We start from the raw sequence: 19,375 nt of genomic DNA, 5'->3' as shown, positions 1-19,375 counted from the left end.
AGCTTTCTATTTCCTCCTGATTGAGTTTTGGAAGAGTGTGGGTGTTTAGGAATTTGTCCATTTCTTCCAGGTTGTCCAATTTGTTGGCATATAATTTTTCATAGTATTCCCTGATAATTGTTTGTATCTCTGAGGGATTGGTTGTAATAATTCCATTTTCATTCATGATTTTATCTATTTGGGTCATCTCCCTTTTCTTTTTGAGAAGCCTGGCTAGAGGTTTGTCAATTTTGTTTATTTTTTCAAAAAACCAACTCTTGGTTTCATTGATCTGCTCTACAGTTTTTTTAGATTCTATATTGTTTATTTCTGCTCTGATCTTTATGATTTCTCTTCTTCTGCTGGGTTTAGGCTGCCTTTGCTGTTCTGCTTCTATTTCCTTTAGGTGTGCTGTTAGATTTTGTATTTGGGATTTTTCTTGTTTCTTGAGATAGGCCTGGATTGCAATGTATTTTCCTCTCAGGACTGCCTTCGCTGCGTCCCAAAGCGTTTGGATTGTTGTATTTTCATTTTCGTTTGTTTCCATATATTTTTTAATTTCTTCTCTAATTGCCTGGTTGACCCACTCATTCGTTAGTAGGGTGTTCTTTAACCTCCATGCTTTTGGAGGTTTTCCAGACTTTTTCCTGTGGTTGATTTCAAGCTTCATAGCATTGTGGTCTGAAAGTATGCATGGTATAATTTCAATTCTTGTAAACTTATGAAGGGCTGTTTTGTGACCCAGTATATGATCTATCTTGGAGAATGTTCCATGTGCACTCGAGAAGAAAGTATATTCTGTTGCTTTGGGATGCAGAGTTCTAAATATATCTGTCAAGTCCATCTGATCCAATGTATCATTCAGGGCCCTTGTTTCTTTATTGACTGTGTGTCTAGATGATCTATCCATTTCTGTAAGTGGGGTGTTAAAGTCCCCTGCAATGACCACATTCTTATCAATAAGGTTGCTTATGTTTATGAGTAACTGTTTTATATATCTGGGGGCTCCGGTATTTGGCGCATAGACGTTTATAATTGTTAGCTCTTCCTGATGGATAGACCCTGTAATTATTATATAATGCCCTTCTTCATCTCTTGTTACAGCCTTTAATTTAAAGTCTAGTTTGTCTGATATAAGTATGGCTACTCCAGCTTTCTTTTGGCTTCCAGTAGCATGATAAATAGTTCTCCATCCCCTCACTCTCAATCGAAAGGTGTCCTCAGATCTAAAATGAGTCTCTTGTAGACAGCAAATAGATGGGTCTTGTTTTTTTATCCATTCTGATACCCTATGTCTTTTGGTTGGTGCATTTAATCCATTTACATTCAGTGTTATTATAGAAAGATACGGGTTTAGAGTCATTGTGATGTCTGTATGTTTTATGCTTGTAGTGATGTCTCTGGTACTTTGTCTCACAGGATCCCCCTTAGGATCTCTTGTAGGGCTGGTTTCGTGGTGACAAATTCCTTCAGTTTTTGTTTGTTTGGGAAGACCTTTATCTCTCCTTCTATTCTAAATGACAGACTTGCTGGATAAAGGATTCTCGGCTGCATATTTTTTCTGTTTAGCACACTGAAGATATCGTGCCAAGCCTTTCTGGCCTGCCAAGTTTCAAAGGAGATCAGTCACGAGTCTTATAGGTCTCCCTTTATATGTGAGGGCACGTTTATCCCTTGCTGCTTTCAGAATTTTCTCTTTATCCTTGTATTTTGCCAGTTTCACTATGATATGTCGTGCAGAAGATCGATTCAAGTTACGTCTGAAGGGAGTTCTCTGTGCCTCTTGGATTTCAATGCCTTTTTCCTTCCCCAGTTCAGGGAAGTTCTCAGCTATAATTTCTTCAAGTACCCCTTCAGCACCTTTCCCTCTCTCTTCCTCCTCTGGGATACCAATTATGCGTATATTATTTCTTTTTAGTGTATCACTTAGTTCTCTAATTTTCCCCTCATACTCCTGGATTTTTTTATCTCTCTTTCTTTCAGCTTCCTCTTTCTCCATAACTTTATCTTCTAGTTCACCTATTCTCTCCTCTGCCTCTTCAATCCGAGCCGTCGTGGTTTCCATTTTGTTTTGCATTTCGTTTAAAGCGTTTTTCAGCTCCTCGTGACTGTTCCTTAGTCCCTTGATCTCTGTAGCAAGAGATTCTCTGCTGTCCTGTATACTGTTTTCAAGCCCAGCGATTAATTTTATGACTATTATTCTAAATTCACTTTCTGTTATATTATTTAAATCCTTTTTGATCAGTTCATTAGCTGTTGTTATTTCCTGGAGATTCTTCTGAGGGGAATTCTTCCGTTTGGTCATTTTGGATAGTCCCTGGAGCGGTGAGGACCCGCAGGGCACTTCCCCCGTGCTGTGGTGTATAACTGGAGTTGGTGGGCGGGGCCGCAGTCCGACCTGATGTCTGCCCCCAGCCCACCGCTGGGGCCACAGTCAGACTGGTGTGTGCCTTCTCTTCCCCTTCTCCTAGGGGCGGGATTCACTGTGGGGTGGTGTGGCCCGTCTGGTCTACTTGCACACTGCCAGGCTTGTGGCGCTGTGGATCTGGCGTATTAGCTGGGGTGGGTAGGCAAGGTGCACGGGGGCGGGAGGGGCAGGCTTAGCTCACTTCTCCTTAGGTGATCCACTTCAGGAGGGGCCCTGTGGCAGCGGGAGGGAGTCAGATCCGCTGCCGGAGGTTTGGCTCCGCAGAAGCACAGAGTTGGGTGTTTGCGCGGAGCGAGCAAGTTCCCTGGCAGGAACTGGTTCTCTTTGGGTTTTTGGCTGGGGGATGGGCGGGGGAGATGGCGCTGGCGAGCGCCTTTGTTCCCCGCCAAGCTGAGCTCTGCCGTCCGGGGGCTCAGCAGCTCTCCCTCCCTTTGTCCTCCAGCCTTCCCGCTTTCTGAGCAGAGCTGTTAACTTCTGACCTCCCAGACGCTAAGTTGCGCTTGCTGTCGGAACACAGTCCGTCCGGCCCCTCCGCTTTTGCCAGCCCGACTCGGGGGCTCTGCTTGGCCGGCGAGCTGCCCCTCCGCCCCGGCTCCCTCCCGCCAGTCCGTGGAGCGCGCACCGCCTCGCCGCCCTTCATACCCTCTTCCGTGGGCCTCTCGTCTGCGCTCGGCTCCGGAGACTCCGTTCTGCTAATCCTCTGGCGGTTTTCTGGGTTCTTTAGGCAGGTGTAGGTGGAATCTAAGTGATTAGCAGGACGCGCGGTGAGCCTAGCGTCCTCCTACGCCGCCATCTTCCGGAACCTTCCGAGATACCATATGTTTTCACTCTTATGTGGATCCTGAGAAACTAAGCAGTGATTGCGGCACTACGGGTTAAGCACATTGTTGAAGCAGCAGTGGGAGGATGGGGTTGGATAACCTTTAAGTCTTAAAATGCTGTGGCTGGTATCTTTCGCACTGCGTGTATGTGTTGACAGGGGAAACAAAGAGACACAGAAAAACATAAAGATCAAAAAGGAATGGATATCTTCTTTAGAGAAGTGTCTCTTCAGCAACTTTGCTGAATTCATGTATCATTTCTAGCAGACTTTTGGTGGAGTCTATCGGATTTTCCATGTATAATAACATGTCATCTGCAAAAAGCGAAAGCTTGACTTCATCTTTGCCAATTTGGATGCCTTTGATTTCCTTTTGTTGTCTGATTGCTGATGCTAGCACTCCCAACACTGTGTTAAACGACAGCGGTGAGAGTGGACATCCCTGTCGTGTTCCTGATCTCATGGGGAAAGCTGTCAGTTTTTCCCCATTGTGGATGATATTAGCTGTGGGCTTTTCCTAAATGGCTTTTATGATGGTTGCATATGTTCCTTCTATCCCGACTTTCTCAAGGGTTTTTATTAAGAAAGGATGCTGAATTTTGTCAAATGCTTTTTCTGCATCGATTGACAGGATCATATGGTTCTTATTTTATCTTATCAAAGTAATGCTGGCTTCATAGAATGAGTCTGGAAGTCTTCCTCCCTTTCTATTTTTTTAGAACAGCTTGAGAAGGATAGGTAGTATCTCTGCTTTAAATGTGTGGTAGAATTCCCCAGGGAAGCCATCTGGTCCTGGACTCTTATTTGTTGGGAGATTTTTGATAACTGAGTCAATTTTTTCGCTGGTTATGGGTCTGTTCAAGTTTTCTATTTCTTCCTGTTTGAGTTTTGTAAGTGTGTGGGTGCTTAGGAATTTGTCCATTTCTTCCAGGTTTTCCAATTGTTGGCATTTTCTTTTTTCTTTTTTTTTCAACATATGAAGTTTATTGTCAAATTCGTTTCCATACAACACCCAGTGCTCATCCCAACAGGTGCCCTCCTCAATACCCATCACCCACCCTCCCCTCCCTCCCACCCCCCATCAACCCTCAGTTTGTTCTCAGTTTTTAAGAGTCTCTTATGATTTGGCTCTCTTCCACTCTAATCTCTTTTTTTTTCTTCCCCTCCCCCATGGGTTTCTGTTAAGTTTCTCAGGATCCATATAAGAGTGAAACCGGCATATAATTTTTCATAGTATTCTCTGATAATTGCTTGTATCTCTGAGGGATTGGTTGTAATAATTCCATTTCCATTCATTCTTTTATCTATTTGGGACATCTCCCTTTTCTTTTTGAGAAGCCTGGCTAGAGATTTATCAATTTTGTTTATTTTTTCAAAAACCAACTCTTGGTTTCATTGATCTGCTCTATAGTTTTTTTAGATTCTATATTGTTTATTTCTGCTCTGATCTTTATTATTTCTCTTCTCCTGGTTTTGGGGTGTCTTTGCTGCTCTGCTTCTAGTTCCTTTAGGTGTGCTGTTAGATTTTGTATTTGGGATTTTTCTTGTTTCTTGAGATAGGCCTTGATTGCAATGCATTTTCCTCTCCAGACTGCTTTCGCTGCATCCCAAAGCGTTTGGAATGTTGTGTTTCCATTTGTTTCCATATATTTTTTAGTGTCTTCTCTAATTGTCTGGTTGACCCATTTCTTCTTTAGTAAGGTGTTCTTTAACCTCCATGCTTTTGGAGGTTTTCCAGACTTTTTCCTGTGGTTGATTTCAAGTTTCATAGCCTTGTGATCTGAAAGTGTGCATGGTATGATCTCAATTCTTGTATACTCATGAGGGGCTGTTTTGTGACCCAGTATGTGATCTCTCTTGGAGAATGTTCCATGTGCACTTGAGAAGAAAGTATATTGTGTTGTTTTGGGATGCAGAGTTCTAAATATATCTGTCAAGTCCATCTGATCCAATGTATCATTCAGGGCCCTTGTTTCCTTATTGATCCTGTTTCTAGATGATCTATCCATTGTTGTAAGTGGAGCACTAAAGTCCCCTGCAATTACCACATATCAATAAGTTTGCTTATGTTTGTGATTAATTGTTTTATATATTTGGGGGCTCCTGTATTTGTTGCATAGACATTTATAATTGTTAGCTCTTCCTGATGGATAGACCCTTTAATTATTATCTAATGCCTTTCTTCATCTCTTGTTAAAGCCTTTAATTTAATTCTAGTTTGTCTGATATAGGTATGGCTACTCTAGCTTTCTTTTGACTTCCAGTAGCATTATAGAAAGTTCTCCATCCCCTCACTTTCAATCTGAAGTTGTCCTCAGGTCTAAAATGAGTGTCTTATATACAGCAAATATATGGGTCTTGTTTTTTTATCCATTCTGATACACTATGTCTTTTGTTTGGAACATTTAGTCCATTTTCATTCAGTGTTATTTTTGAAAGATATGGGTTTAGAGTCATTGTGATGTCTGTAGATTTCATGCTTGTAGTGATATCTCTGGTACTTTGTGGTCCTTGCAACATTTCACTCAGAATCTCCCTTAGGATCTCTTGTAGGGCTGGTTTAGTGGTGAAATCGTTCAGTTTTTGTTTGGGAAGACCTCTATCTCTCCTTCTATCCTGAATGACAGACTTGCTGGATAAAGGATTCTTGGCTGCATATTTTTTTCTGTTCATCACATTGAAGATTTCCTACCATTCCTTTCTGGCCTGCCACGTTTCAGCAGATAGGTCTGCTACTATTTTCATGTGTCTACCTTTGTAAGTTATAGCCTATTTAGCACTAGCTGCTTTCAGAATTTTCTCTTTATCCTTGTATTTTGCCAGTTTCACTATGATATATCATGCAGAAAATGGATTCAAGTTATTTCTGAAGGGAGTTCTCTGTGCCTCTTGGAATTCAATGTCTTTTTCCTTCCCCAGATCAGGGAAGTTCCCAGCTATGATTTGTTCAAGTACACCTTCAGCCTCTTTCTCTCTCTCTTCCTCTTCTGGAATTCCTATTATACAGATATTGTTCCATTTCAATGCATCACTTAGTTCTCTAATTTTGACCTCATAGTCCTGAATTTTTTTATCTCTCTTTTTCTCAGCTTCCTCTTTTTCCATAATTTTATCTTCTAATTCACCTATTCTCTCCTCTGCCTCTTTAATCCGAGCTGTGGTCGCCTCCATTTTATTTTGCACCTCATTTATAGCATTTTTAAGCTCTCATGACTATTTCTTAGTTCCTTGATCTCTGTAGCAATAGATTCTCTGGAGTCTATACTTTTTTTCAGGCCCAGCGATTAATTTTATGACTATTATTCTAAATTCTTGTTTTGTTACATTGCTTAAATCATTTTTGATCAATTCGTTAGCTGTCACTACTTCCTGGAGTTACTTTTGAGGAGAATTCTTCCTTTTTGTCATTTTGGATAATCCTTGGGATGGCATTGAACTGCACGGCATTTCCCCTGTGCTGTGTGGAGTTAACCTGTGTCAGTAGGCGGGGCCACAGTCAGACTCAACATCTGTCCCCAGCCCACCGCTGGGGCTACAGTCAGACTGGTGTGTACCTTATCTTCTACTCTCCCATCGGCCAGACTCACTGTGGAGTGGCGTGGCTCCTGTGTGGGCTACTTGCACACTGCCAGGCTTGTGGTGCTGCTTTGATGGGATCTGGCATATTAGCTTGGGTGGATCCACAAGGTGCACAGGGGCAGAAGGGGCAGGCTTAGCTCACTTTGCCATCTGTGGTCCCCTGCAGGATGGGTCCCACAGCACTGGGAGGGAGGCAGACTTGTCAGAGCGATGGATCCACAGAAGCACATTGTTGGGTGTTTGCGCAGTGGAAGCAAGTTCAGTGATGGGAACTGGTTCCCTTTGGGATTTTGGCTGGGGAATTGGAGAGGGAGATGGTGCCTGTCAGCACCTTTGTTCCCCACAGAGCTGAGCTGTCTTCCAGGGCTCCACAACTCCCCTCTCGGTGTCCTCTTGCCTTCCCGCCCTCTGAACAGAGCTGACTTTTAACATTCTAGATGTTAAGTCCCACTGGCTGTCAGAACTCACAGAGGCCAGCCCCTCCCCTTTTGCAAGCCAGACTTCAGGGGCTCTGCCTTCCCAGGTGGGCTGCCCCTCCACCGCCCTAACTCTCTCATGCCAGTCCATGTAGCACGCACTGCCTCTCCCCCCTTCCTCATCTCTTCCATGAGCCTCTTGTCTACCTTTGGCTCCAGAGAGTCCGTTATGCTAGTCTTCTGGTGGTTTTTTGAGTTATTTAGGCAGATGTGGGTGGAATCTAAGTTATCAGCTGGATGAGGTGAGCCCAGTGTCCTCCTATGCCACCATCTTCTGAACCTCCCTTATAGTTTTTTTATTCTCTGTTTGGTCTTCTTTTCTCCCTTTTTATTTTTCTCTTTTTATGGGACCACTGACCAGTGGGATGGAGCAACCAAAATGAAACAACAGAGTGCATGCAAGATACACCAAAAACGCTATCTGAAGTGCCAGACCCTGGACAATGTATGGCCCCTTTTTAAAATAGCAGTACTCTCAGTTGCAGGAAACATAACAAGATTTTAAAACATGCAAAAGACAGAAATTTGGTCAAAATGACAAAACAGAGAAATTCTCCCCAAAAGAAAATTCAGGAAGAAATCACAGCCAGAAAATTTCTCAAAGAGAAATAAACAATATATATGAACAAGAATTTAGAATGACAGCCATAAGACTAATAGCTGGACTAGAAAAAATCATAGAAGAATCTCTTGCTGCAGAGATAAAAAAAAAAGAAGAATTAGTCACCATGAATTTTAAAATGCTATAATTGAGATGCAAAATAAAATAAATACAGTGATAACAAGGGTGGAACAAGCAGAGGAGAGAATAGTTGAAATAGAATATAAAGTAATGGAAAATAATGAAGCTGAAAAAAAAGGACAGGGAATTACTAGATCATGAGGGGAGAACTAGAGAATTAAGTCATTCCATGAAATGAAACAATATCCATATCATAGGAGTTCCAGAAGAAGAGCAATGGAAAGGGACAGGTTTATTTGAACAAATTATAGCTGAGAACTTCCCTAATCTGGGGAAGAAAACAGGCATCCAAGTCCAAGAGGCACAGAGAACTCCTTGTAAAAGCAACAAAAAACAGGTCAACACGATGACATATCATAGCAAAACCAGAAAAACACAAAGATAAAGAGAGAATTCTGAAAGTAGCTAGGGCCAAATGATTCTTAAACTACAAGGGTAGACATATATGGTTAGTAGCAGACCTGTCCACTGAAACTTGGCAAGCCATAAGAGGGTAGCAGGAAATATTCAATGTGAAGAATAGGAAAAATTTGCAGCCAAGAATCCTTTATCCAGCAAGGCTATCATTCAGAATAGAAGGAGAGATAAAGAGTTTTCCAGACAAACAAAAACTGAAGGAATTCATCACCAGTAAACCAGCCCTACAAGATGATCCTGAGGCGGACTTTGTGAGTGGAAAGGAGCAAAAACTACAAAGGACCAGAGACATCACAAGAAACATGAAATCTACAAATAACACAATGCCACTATATTCATACCTTTCAGTAATTATTCTGAATGTAAATGGACTAAATGCCCCAATCAAAAGACATAGGGTATCACAATGGATTAAAAAAAACATATCTATCTATATGATGCCTACAAAAGACTCACTTTAGACCAGAGGACACCTGCAGATTGACAGTGAGGGGATAGAGAAACATCTATCACACTAACAGACATCAAAAGAAAGCCGGAGTAGCCACGCTTATATCAGACAAACTAGATTTTAAAACAAAGACTGTACCAAGAGATGAAGAAGGGCATTGTATCATGGCATTATATCATAATTAATAAATATATCCATCAAGAAGAGCTAAAAATTGTAAATATTTATGCCTCCACATGAAACACCCAAATATATAAATCAATTAATCACATACATAAGCAAATTTTTGGATAATAATACCGTAATTGTAGGAGATTTTAATACTCCACTTACAACAATGGATAGATAATCCAGGCAGAAAATCAATAAGGAAACAACAACGCTGAATGACACATTGGACCAGATCACATTTTGGATAGATCACATTTTGGGTCACAAAACAATCCTCAACAGGTACAAAAAGACCAAGATCATACCATGCACATTTTCAGATCACAATGCAATGAAACTTGAAATCAAGCACACAAAAATTTTGGAAATCCCCCAAATACATGGAGGTTAAAGAACATCCTACTAAAGAATTAATGAGTTAACCAGGAAATTAAAGAAGAAATTTAAAAATACATGGAAGCCAGTGAAAATGAAAACATGACAGTCCAAACCCTTTGGGATGCAGCAAAGGCAGTCCTAAGAAGAAAATACATTGCAATTCAGGCCTGTCTCAAGAAGCAAGAAAGGTCCCAAATACACAACCTAACCTTACACCTAAAGGAGGTAGAAGAGCAACAGCAAATAAAGCCTAAAGCCAGTAGAAGTAGGGAAATAATAAAGATTAGAGCAGAAATAAATGATATAGAAACAAACAAAAACAGTAGAACAGATCAATGAAACTAAGAGCTGGTTCTCTGGAAGAATTAATAAAATTGATAACCCCCTAAAAAGAGTTATTAAGAAAAAAAGAGAAAGGATTCAAATGGATAAAATCACAAATGAAAAAGAGAGATCACAACCAACACCACAGGAATACAATACAAATTGGGCCATCTGGGAGAAATGAAAAAATTCCTAGGAACTCACAGACTACAAACACTTAAACATAAAGAGATAGAAAATTTAAAGAGATCTATAACCAACAAAGAAATTGAATCAGTTATCAAGAATCTCCCAACAAACAAGAGTTCTAGGCAAATGGCTTCCCAGGGGATTTCTGCCAGACATTTAAAGAAGAGTTAATACCTATTCTTCTCAAACTCTTTAAAAAAAAAAGAAAGAAATGGAAAGAAAGCTTGCAAACTCATTCTACAAAGCCAGCATTACCTTGATTCCAAAACCAGACAAAGACTGCACTAAAAAGGAGAATTACAGGCCAATATCCCTGAAGAAACTGAATGCAAAAATTCTCAACAAGATACTAGCAAATTGAGGACATTAAAAGAATTATCCACCATGACCAAGTGGGATTTATTCCTGGGCTGCAGGGCTGGTTCAATATTAGCATATCAATCAGTGTGATACACCATAGTTATAAAAGAAAGGACAAGAACCATAAGACTCTGTCAATAGATGCAGAAAAAGCATTTGACAAATTATAGTATCCTTTCTTGATAAAAATGCTCAAGAAAGTAGGGATGGAAGAAACATACCTTAACATCATAAAAGTCATATATGAAAGGTCCACAGCTAATATCATCCTCAATGGGGTAAAACTGAGATCTTTTTCCCTAAGATCAGAAATGCAACAGGGCCGCCCATTCTTGCCACTGTTGTTCAACATAGTATTGGAAGTCCTAGCCTCAGCAGACAACAAAAAGAAATAAAAGGCATCCAAATTAGCAAAGAAGTAAAACTTCCACTCTGGGTAGGTGACATTATACTCTACATGGAAAACTTGAAAGACTCCACCAAAAAACTGCTAGATTTGATACATGAAGTCAGCAAAGTCCTAGGATATAAAATCAATGTAGAAAAATCAGTCGCATTTCTATAAACCAAAAATTAAGCAACAGAAAATGATATCAAGGAATCGATCTCATTCACAATTGCTCCCAAACTCATAATACCTAGGAATACACCTAACTAAAGAGGTAAAAGATCTGTATGCTGAAAACTTTAGAAAGCTTATGAGAAAAATTGAAGAAGCCACAAAGAAATGGAAAAAAACGTTCCATGCTCATGTATTGGAAAAACAAATATTGTTAAAATGTTGATACTACCCAAAGCAATATACATATTCAATAAATCCCTATCAAAATAACACCAGCATTCTTCACAGAGTTAGAACAAACAATCCTAAAATTTATATGGAAGCATAAATAGCCAAAGTAATGTTAAAAAAAAAAAAAAACCACAAAGCTGGAGGCATCACAATCCCAGACTTTAACCTGTATTACAAAGTTATAATCATCAAGACAGTATGGTATTGGCCCCAAACAGACACACATATCAATGGAGCAGAATCAAGAACCCAAAAGTGGACCCACTAATACATGGCCAACTAATCTTCGATAAAGCATGAAAGAATATCCAATGGAAAAAAGACAGTCTCTTTAGTAAATGGTGCTGGAAGAACTGGAAAGCAACATGCAGAAGAATTAAATTGGACCACTTTCCTATACCATACACAAAAATAAATTCAAAATGATGAAAGACCTAAATGTGAGACAGGAAACCATCAAAATCCTACAGGGGAAAACAGACAACAACCTCTTTGACCTAGGCTGCAGCAACTTCATATTTGACATGTCTCCAGAGGCAAGGGAAATAAAAGCAAAAATGAACTATTGGGAACTTATAAAGATAAAAATCTGCACAGCAAAGGAAACAATCAACAAAACTAAAAGGTAACCAATGGAATGGGAGCAGATATTTGCTAATGACATATTGGATAATGGGGTTATCCAATTATCCAATTGGGGTTAATCCAATGGGGTTAATATCAAAAATCTATAAAGAAATTACCAAACCCAACATCCCCCCAAAAAAACAACCAGTGAAGAAATGGGCAGAGCACATGAATAGACACTTTTCCTAAGAAGACTTCCAGATGGGAAACAGACACATGAAAAGATGCTCAACATCACTCATCACCAGGGAACTACAAATCAAAATCACAATGAGATACCACCTCACACTGGTCAGAATGGCTAAAATTAACAACTCAGGAAACAATAGACGTTGGCGAGGATGTGGAGAAAGAGGAACATTTTTTGCACTGTGGTGGGAATGCAAACTTGTGTAATCACTCTGTAAAATTATGTAGGTTCCTCAAAAAATTAAAAATAGAACTACCTTATGACCCAGCAATAGCACTACTAGGAACTTAAAGGACTTTAAACAATGCTGATTCAAAGGGGCAGATGTAGGGGCGCCTGGGTGGCGCAGTCGGTTGAGCATCCGACTTCAGCCAGGTCACGATCTCGCGGTCCGTGAGTTCGAGCCCCGCGTCAGGCTCTGGGCTGACGGCTCGGAGCCTGGAGCCTGTTTCCGATTCTGCGTCTCCCTCTCTCTCTGCCCCTCCCACGTTCATGCTCTGTCTCTCTCTGTCCCAAAAATAAACAAAGGGGCAGATGTATGCCAATGTTTATAGCAGCACTATCCTATCAACAATAATTAAATTATGGAAAGAGCCCAAATGTCCATCAACTGATGAATGGATGAAGAAGATGCGGTATATATATGATGAAAAATAATTAATTCTTGACATTTGCAACAACATGATGGAACTGGAGGGTCTTATGCTAAGTGAAATAAGTCAGTGAGAGAAAGACAGCTATCATATGATTTCAGTCATACTTGGAATTTGAGAAATTCAATGGATGAGCATAGGGGAAGGGAAGGAAAATTAAGATAAAAAAAGAAAGGGAGGCAAACCATAAGAGACTGTTAAATACAGAGAACAAACTGAAGGTTGCTGGCTTGGGGGTGGATAGGGGGTGGGTTAAATGGGTGATGGGCATTAAAGAGGACACTTTTTAGGATGAGCACTAGGTGTCATATATCAGAGATGAATCACTGGGTTCTACTCCTGAAGCCAAGACTACACTGTATGTTAACTAACTTGAATTAAAAAAAATATCCCAAGAGTGCCATGTATTAATGAATATTCTACCTGCTAATAAGCCTCACACAAAATGGTGAGATACAGGGAACTCTATACTTTCTGAGTGTTTTGTGAGTTTATGAAAGTTATTTTTCAAAATATTTATTTGAGTTCCAAAATAAAATTCACTCTGAGGAAAGCAGGCTTTTCTATGGACTCATCTGATTAACAAGGCATGAGATCCTAGAGGACATGAGGTCTGTCTGAGGCCTATTAGAAAACCGAATGGAAGTCATCCAGCAGTCATTAATGAAATGGAGTTAACATGTGCAGAAGCCCTTATAATCAAAGGCCTGTTTCCCTGCAGCAGCTCCTCATTACCAAGGAAGGAGGAAAGTACCCCAGATCCTTTCAGGACTCTTGGTCTTTGGGGCACAATACAAAATGTGTGAGAGAAGTGGGAGGAAAATCCCCTGGATCCCCGCAGGATTAGTTTATTTAAAAAAAAATAACAGAAAAATACTCAACATGCCAAAGCCTTGTGATGAAAATGAAGGAAAACCACAGAACATGCCAAAGCCTGTGACTGATCACTCTTAAGAAGATGTACCACAGGAGGTGGAAGGAAATCCTCACATTTCCAAAGAAGGTTCAAGCCAGGAAGCCTAAGGAAATATTAGAGGAGGGCTGACCCACCTGACTAGGGTTTTTTGTTTGTTTTGGTTTTTCAATTTTGCATTATTTGTTCAAATTTTTATTTAAATTTTGCTTAGTTCACACATAGTCTTTGTTTGCAGGAGTAGAATTTAGTGATTCATTACTTACATATAACACCCAGTACTCAACATGACAAGTGCCCTCCTTAATATGCTTCATGCATTTAGCCCTACCCAAGTCACCTCCCTCCACCAACCCTCAGTTTGTTCTCTGCTAGAGTCTCCTATGATTTGTTTCCCTCTCTCTTTTTTCTTTCCCCTTATGTCCATCTGTTTTGTTTCTTAAATTCCACATATGAGTGAAATCATTATGGTATTTTCTTTCTCTAATTGATTTATTGTGCTTAGCATAATACACTTTAGCTCCATCTATGTTGTTGCAAATGGCAAGATTTTATTCCTTTTGATGACTAATATTCCATTATACACCTTCTTTACTATTTATCAGTCTATGGGCATTTGGGCTCTTTCTATAGTTTGGCTATTGTTGATCATGATGCTATAAACATCAGGGTGCATGTAACCCTTCATCTGTATTTTTGCAGCCCTTAGGTAACTTTCTAGTAGTGCAATTGATGGGTCACAGGGTAGTTCTATTTTTAGCTTATTGAGGAATCTCCATACTGTTTTCCAGAGTGGCTGCATCAGTTTGCATTCCCACCAACAGCACAAGAGGGTTCCCTTTCTCCAAATCCTCACCAATATCTATTTGTTCCTGAGTTGTTAATTTTAGCCATTCTGACAGGTGTGAGGTGGTGTCTCATCATGGTTTTGATTTGTATTTCCCTGATGTTGAGTGATGTTGAGCATCTTCTCATGTTTCTGTTAGCCATCTGGATGTCTCCTATTCATGTCTTCTGCCCATTTATTAACTGGGTTATTTGCTTTTAGGTGTTGAGTTTAATAAGTTCTTTATAGATTTTGGATACTAACACTTTTCAGATATGTTGTTTGAAAGTATCTTCTCCCATTCCATAGGCTGCTATAGTTTGTTGATTGTTTCCTTCACTGTGCAAAAGCATTTTATCTTGATGAAATCCCAATAATTTTTGCTTTTGTTTCCCTTGCCTTCGATGACGTGTATAGTAAGAAGTTGCTATGGCTGAGGTCAGAGAAGTTGGCCTGGCCATGGGTTTAAATATTTTTTTTTTTAATGTTTATTCATTTTTGAGAGACAGAGAGAGACAGAACACGAGCAGGGAAGGGGCAGAGAGAGGGAGACACAGAATCTGAAACAGACTCCAGGCTCCGAGCCATCAGCACAGAGCCCAACGCGGGGCTCGAACTCACGGACTATGAGATCATGACCTGAGCTGAAGCCGGACGCTCAACCGACTGAGCCACCCAGGCGCCCCTGGCCATGGGTTTAAAGAGGACATGACTGTGAAGCATTTGGAGCCTGAAGAAATGATAAGAGGAGTAGATGAGGTGGAAATTCTTAGGGAAGAGATAGGAAGAGAAGAACAAGAAACAAGTTTGTGGTGATGCATTGGAAGCAAAGGCATTCATATAGCCTTTTCATACATATGAATTCATACATATTCTGTATGCTTTAGGCTTGAATTCTGTTCTTGACTGATATTAAATTCTGGCCTCTGCTTTCTTACTGCCAGCATTTTCTGATGTATCTTTGACTCCCTTGTACTTTTAATCATCTGATGGAATTTTGTAAAAGAACAAAGTTTCCTTGTTACTAACATCTCACTGGACTTTGTATTTTGACCCATTCTCCAGGTCTGTTTTTCAATTGGAAAGCTTCACATATATGCATGAAAATATATTCATTCTATTTTGTGAAGTAAAACATAACAGGTTACAAAGCAGTATGTTTAGTATCAGCTCACATTTGCAGGATTAAATGCTAAATTGTGTGTGAATGCATATGTATATACATACATACATATATCCAAAAAAATTTTAAGTTATATACAATATTAACCATGCTGTCATCTATACCATCCAGATAGTCTCAACAACACATTGCTCTTTTGAGGCTTCTACTGTGGAAATGGTGGGTTGTGTACATGCCAAGTACAGGGGAGAGAGTAAGGAGTGTCCCATTGCCCAGGTCCAGCTCAAGAGTCAATTGGTGGCCACATCCTGTCAGTGACCTCCTCCAACATTCTACCCCTTGTAACTGGCTATTAGAATGTTACACACACCTCTCTGCTGCAATGTGCCCTGAATGGTCAGCAATGAGTTTCACTAGGATAGCGGTGACTCCTTTAGCAGCTATTTGCATGCACTGCAGGCAGATACCACAGTAGCAGTAGAGGCACGTGCAAGAGAAAACACAGATGAAGATAATGATTCCTAAAATAAGTAACCTTTTTTCCCACCAAGAGCCCCATAATCCAAACCATTTATTTATTAAGTCCCCTAGTTTTGGGGTCAGATCATTCAGGGCATTCACTTGTGTCCTCATGGGATTTAATAAAGATGATACATTAGCAGACTCATCAGATATGAACACACAACACTCTTTTTGGGTTATAGCACAGGTTGTCTTCTTGTGAGATAGCAATAATATACAAAGTGATCCTACTTTGGAGGACATGTTTTCTCATTAGAGATATTTCAGTATTCAGTAAATACAGGCTTTGTCAGCTATAATTTAAGTCTTGGTGGATGAATTTAGTAAGGGCTTCTGTGTGTACTATTATGTCCTCCAGACCAATTAAGAGAACAAAGACAGCAGCCAAATGATCTTATCAGTGCAAAACAGCTTTCCCATCTGGCCTTGAGGAGAGGGGGGACAGCAATTTTTGTTACTGTGGGATAAACTCTCCAACTCTCCCATGCCCAAGGAAAACCCAGGATGCAGTGTCCCAATCACCCAGGTGGAAGCCATGGCCAAAGATTTGTCCACACAACCACTGGGTCCCATTCAGGGTTACCCAACAAATATCTGGGCAACTCAACCAATCAGTCCCAAACCAGTCACTATCCTTTAAAGTGACAGAACGACTACACAGTTCCAGTGATATCTATCCCATGGCCAACTCCCAAGACCCATTTTTCAGTCTCCTGGCTAGCTAGAAAGTTGTTGGTTTGCACTTCAGGAATTCCCAGGATGAAATTTGAAACCAGTCCCAATATTGAAGGCATACAGAGCCTGAATAAAGAGTCAGGCCACTCCAGATTGGTAGGTAGCAGAGTTAATAAGCAAGGGAAATATGAGGCTTGTCTTGGGCAGCTGCAAGAATAGATCTTTGCACATGCCCACCAGAATCTTAAGTTTATACAGAGGACTTAACTAGATTGAGGCACATGTACCACCCAGATAGACTCAGTATATATTGCTTTCTAAGGCTGTGTCCTTGAAAGTGGCTCCCACAGTGGGAATGGTGGGCAGAGTATATATTCCAAGGACAGGGCAGGGGATTAGAAGACTCGAATTACCTGGGTCAACCAATGGTCACCTCCTTTCAATGACCTTTTCCACCAAAGTGCTCTTCTTGCCTTTGGGCACTATTATCCAAGAACAAAATGCCTGTAGCTATGGCAGCCATCTTGCAATGATGAGGGGAATGGTCTAAGACAAAAGCATCACAAGATAGCCACATCTTAATGTCATTATTGAGTGACTGAATTAATGACTATATCTGGACCCCTTGTGAGAAGGCTTTTTATATACCTTATGTATTTTGATGTTCCCTGTTACTTACAGCCAAAACCAACTTTCCAGTATAGATATTAACCTCGTTGCTGCTTTTATAGGCTTCTTGGAAATTATGTGACTATTACATACTTTTGCTATAAGGCAACTTTAATTTATGCTACTGTAGTTTTGTTGTCTTCTCTGTATTTAATGATAAAATTGCTTTGGGATGTTCTAAGAAACATGCTTCAGTTGTTCTGAGAAGCCTTTGTTGCCTTATCTGAGAGGTCAATTTTATCATGTGTGAAAATGACACAAAAGCTTTGATAACTTCATGCCATCATTTGACAAAGTTTCATAATGGATAATGGCCTAGGAGAAAATAGATATGTAACCCAATAAAATCCAATTTCAATGGTATAATATTTTCTAGATATATTTTAATTTTGGGTTCAGAATAACTCATCCCACCATTCATATCCCTATACTAAATGTTCACTGGAATCTCATTCAATATTGATTTTGATGATATTATCCTAAGCAATTTACTTTTTTTAAATCACAACTTTTATGTTTCAATGAAAAAATTTTGAGCCATTGATCCATTTTTGTGATTTGGAGATATAGCATAACACAAGAGCACCTGTGAAAAATGCAAATAAAATTAATATAAGTAATAATATGCAAATATGCAAACAGGTGAAAATAACACCTGTTGCCTTCATTTTAGGCAAGAGCCCACTGCAGTCCTTAGAGCCCATGGACAACCTTTAGGAACACAATTATTAAGGATATAGCAGTATTTCTATGAAAGTCACCAGTTTCAAATGTGTGAAATGTATGGGTTCAAAACTGTTCCTTGCTGGGTTTTTTTTCCCTAAAACTTAGCACTTAGGAGACCACCAGACACCACTGTGATTCATGGAACACATTTTGAGAAACAACATTCTCAAGCTTGATTCTCATATACTCTAATCTTAAGGCCCACTCATAGCTATTGCATAGTATTTTGTCCTTCTGGAAACTCCAAAGGGATTTTGGGCCCTATAATGGTGAATGCAGGAGGTATTTTTGGTTGGCAGTAAAGGGTCATTTTCCAGCTTCCCCTAAAATCACTCATCAACTGTCTCACCCTTCTGTAGTTTTAATTCAAACATCCAAATTGCCCAAACTCCTGGGAGGTGGCAGCAGCAGTGGGATCCCTCTAGGGCATGGAATGGCCTGCTATGTGTTGACTCACAAGTCAATACTGGGCACTGGTTTGGCCTTTATGCTAAGATGGGTGGTATAAGAGTAAGAATGCTTATTTGGGGCGGCAGGTCTCTGATATAGGGCTTCAAAGTGCCTTCTAATCACTAGCCATATGCAAATAATGACCCCTTCATTACATCCTAGGATTTGTAAGAAATATCTGTGTATTAGTCCACTCTAATGACCTTTCCAACTGAGCCCCTTCTCCTTGCCCCCACCACAGCCCCATCAGCTTCTTATCAGTGACAGACTGGAGAATAGAGTGAGTAGATTAAGAAGTCAGGTTACCCTAACATAGGGACATTAATAACCTCCATTGTATTTAACTTTCTTGTCCTGGCCCCAGGCTTCACAGAAGGCCAGCATCCACCATGGTTAGTGGACACTATAGGCATCACTATACAGGACTCCCATCCCTACAGTTTTAGACCTTTGACATACTAACCAAAAAATGCACATGCATTGTTTTGTGCAATGTGTTAAATTGTTAATGCAAACATTTAAAATACACAATTTTTGGGGCGCCTGGGTGGCGCAGTCGGTTAAGCGTCCGACTTCAGCCAGGTCACGATCTCACGGCCTGTGAGTTCGAGCCCCGCGTCAGGCTCTGTGCTGACAGCTCAGAGCCTGGAGCCTGTTTCCGATTCCGTGTCTCCCTCTCTCTCTGCCCCTCCCCTGTTCATGCTCTGTCTCTCTCTGTCCCAAAGATAAATAAAAAGCGTTGGAAAAAAAAAATTAAAAAAAAAATACACAATTTTTAGGATAATGCTTTAGCATTTCTTCATTCACTATATTTGGAACCTCAAAAAATGGAAGTATCCTGGGCATCTTGGTCTCTTGAGAGATGCTGGAGCTAGCTGAGCCAAAGTGACATTG

General features: G+C 40.2%; 1 protein-coding gene across 1 annotated transcript in view; it reads left to right on the top strand.

The window, feature by feature from the left end:
* LOC131501683 (integrin alpha-D-like) overlaps positions 1-19,375 on the top strand; it is a 155,946-nt gene that overhangs the window by 7,072 nt on the left and 129,499 nt on the right. The gene's annotated exons all lie outside the window — the stretch shown is intronic.

Source organism: Neofelis nebulosa, chromosome 18 (genome assembly GCF_028018385.1).
Source record: "Neofelis nebulosa isolate mNeoNeb1 chromosome 18, mNeoNeb1.pri, whole genome shotgun sequence".
In the NCBI taxonomy this organism is placed as follows: Eukaryota; Metazoa; Chordata; class Mammalia; order Carnivora; family Felidae; genus Neofelis; species Neofelis nebulosa.
The sequence above is the reverse complement of the archived record's forward strand: the minus strand, read 5'-3'. Positions and strand labels throughout refer to the sequence as shown.